Here is a 3,322-nt window from a genome sequence, read left to right as displayed (position 1 = left end):
CATCTTCATGATAGTCACATGTGTGACTTAATCTCCCTGTCTTCCTTCTTTTTTTGTCTCCCTCCCTTACTCTGGTCCTCCTTGAAGTGCAGTCACTCTGACGAGGATGAATAGTGAAAACTATTCAACGTGTCACAGGCTTGTGCACAGAGCATCAGAGGGACAGAGTTGAGGTCAATAGGAGGCACCTTAAACACACTTATTTCCTCCCAGCCTCTAAATTCCAAACTCATGCACTCTCATTTGGACAACCTGATTTATATAAAACTTCAAACTTCATATGTCGTGATCCAGTTTACTTGTACACTATGTAAAGTTAAACTTAAAAAAAAGTACAACTTTGTACACTTAATACTGCCATTATTGTTTCTTCAAAAGTATATCTCTTGCACCTCAAAGCAAGAGATATACTGCCCCCTTTTACCTTTATTTAACCTGGGAAAACTCTTAGAGAACAGTTTCTCTTTTGCAGAGGTGCCCTGGATGAAGGAGGGGTTAAGGGGACCAGAGTAACATGATGCAGCACTCAACTTGGGGTTAAGTGCTTTGCTCAGGTGCATAACGGCAGTACTATACACTAGGACCCTTCTGTTACCCATTCATTCTCTTTGGTGCCCCACTGGGGAATCAAACCCACAGACCCCCAGTTTGTAGTTGGTAGCCCTGTGTGCTCAGCTAGCTACCCTATATAGACACACATGCTCCCTCAGATCTCGGCATCTTTCCTCTCAATCCTTCCTGCAGAATTCCCCCTTGATCTCAATCAACAATGCCTCACAAATTAGAGCGCCATTGCTTTGCAATCTCATCTCAAGTCCTTGTGCCCAAATCCTTTGGGCCTGTCTCTGTAACATTCTCAAACAATCTGACATCTTAACACATCTTCCTGTATACAATCTCCTGCAGGCTGGCAGTAGAGAAGTTTGCCTTGTTTGTTGAGCAGCCAAAGTCTCTTTTTTTTTTTTAATCAGTATAAAAAGTTGTCCCCTCCTCAGAAAGTGATCCACTGATGAGATACTCTATGGGCACGGATGACCCACATCTATCTGCTATCTTTGGAATGACGCCACAGTCACCATTTAGAGTATTGTCCATTCATAGTATTGCATAGGTGTAAGGATGATCATCAAGAGCAGTGTTACAGCCACCACATTTTGCATATAGCATTCAATCAGGATCTCATATAGAAGACTTCAGTGCAAAAACAAAGCTGGCTAGTTTGCTACCTTTGTGTTTACATGTTTGTTTATTGGTAAAATGTAATGTTTTTAAACTGAAATAAAGAAGGAAATTAAAAATAGCTTAATCAACAAATAGAGCATTTATCTTCTATTTTTCGTAACTTCTGTAATTTCACGAAACGGATGTAAACTCTTTAAATTATGATTCTACATTAAACTCAACCACATAGGACAACATGTATATCATAATGTTTATTGTAAGTTAAAATGTCACTCTGTAATTCGCGTGACGTGAATGTTAATATTTATTTACCGTCACGTTAAGATGTCAAAGCATGCGTGGCGTGCCACAAGGGTCTGGCACCTGTTCGTTCCGACTTATATTTGCGTATAGGCTGTGTGTTTACAAATGAAATCTGGTGAAAAATTCTCGCTCGTGCACATGTTGTAAAATATTATGGCTCTAACAAATCCGCATGCATTTGCATCCGAAATGAACAAAGGAATTAAATTAGCCGAGGCAACGTTTTCCTCTCTGCTTAAGTTGGCTGTCTGTCAGCAGCGCCGTGTTCAAGGCATACTGATAAAAGAGGTGGGCGCAGGGCTGTATGAATGAATCTGTGCGACACCATTGCAGACGAATAGTTGTACAAGATCAGAAAGTAATCTTGATATGTTTAACAAGCAGCCCAAAGCGAAGCCTGATAAATAATAAAGGAGCTTTTAGTGGATCCGATTTATGAAACATTAACTCTAGGGGCATAATGGAGTAATTAGTTTTATCTCACGTTGGATGTTATTGGACACTGCGCCGCTGAATGAAAACGGGTGTATTTTCAGGCCTAACTGTAAAGACAACGGGGAGTAATTTTCTGCACCGGGAGAGAAGGGTGGTCTCTAATGCTGGTGAGATCTGGATGTTCAGGTACAACACAGTGTTTATGTAGTACTCCCAAAAGTGTATCAAAGTTCGGATCCATGGAAATAAAAGAAATGTCAAACAAAACAAGCATTAGACTGCATAAAATAAAGTATGGACAAGGGAAACAGGTGAGGCTTTGTTTAGGTGGCTGAGGTAGATCAATATCTCGGCTTGCAGGCCAGGAATCTTGCCCGTTTTCCTCTAGCACTCTGCAGATCAGCTTACTGCTTGTAGACAGACTGTCGCCTATACCTCACTGACAGACAACCTGCCTCACCCCAAAAGACGGAATAGGGAAAATATCTTCATTTTTTTCCGGAACCGGTCGAATTAGTTCGTCAAAATGATTAAAAAACACCCTAGGCCTTTAGGAATAGATCGACTGAAATAAACAGAGAGGAAAGACATGGCTTTTATCAACCTACGCGTGTTTATGATGGGACCGTTTAAAGGCCAGGCCCATCCTCCTCTGGGTCTCCTCCGCCTCCACTGAATAACCTACATAACATCTTCAGTGTTTGTCTAAAACAGCCTAAATGTTGGTATTAAAACAAATAGCAAACATTTTTGTGATACGTATTGATATAGATTTTGCATTCAGATTTAGTCTTTCAAGACACCATGGCGTGTTGTCCACCAGCAAGAGCGGAAGTCGAAAGAATCGATAGATGCGTCTGTGCTCGACTGGCCAAACTGACAGTGAACGAGTCTTTTCTTTCTTAATTTTTTTCATTGATTTTGTCAGACCCAATTTTAATTTATTTAGATGGATTAATTATTTAATTTTTGAAGATGGATTGAAGATCCTCATGGCCCTCGCTCTACCATTGCATTATTATTATTAGGCTATTTTTATTGTTGTTGTTTCATTTTGTCATTTATTATTTATTTTGTTGTTAATGTTTTGCTTTCTTTTTTGTCTTATTGTCTAACAGTTTATTACCATTATTTCTATTTTCTCTATATACGTTTTGTTGTTACTGTAAGTTTCTCCACAATTTCATTAGGTTTTAAAATTATTAAACAGAAATTTGCACTATATGATTCAGTAGTCCAATTTGTTACACTGGCTTCATTAAACCTAATGGGTCTATATGTTTACACTGACAATCAGATCGCTTGTACAATCTTAATCTTAATACAATCAAATAAAAATAATTTTGCCTACAAATAATATTTGACTATAGGGTTAGTGTGGCTTTAAAATGAATTGCATTTT

The sequence above is a fragment of the Sinocyclocheilus anshuiensis genome, unplaced genomic scaffold, assembly GCF_001515605.1.
Source record: "Sinocyclocheilus anshuiensis isolate Anshui unplaced genomic scaffold, SAMN03320099.WGS_v1.1 scaffold942, whole genome shotgun sequence".
NCBI classification, from domain to species: Eukaryota; Metazoa; Chordata; class Actinopteri; order Cypriniformes; family Cyprinidae; genus Sinocyclocheilus; species Sinocyclocheilus anshuiensis.
Note: the sequence above shows the minus strand (reverse complement) of the source record.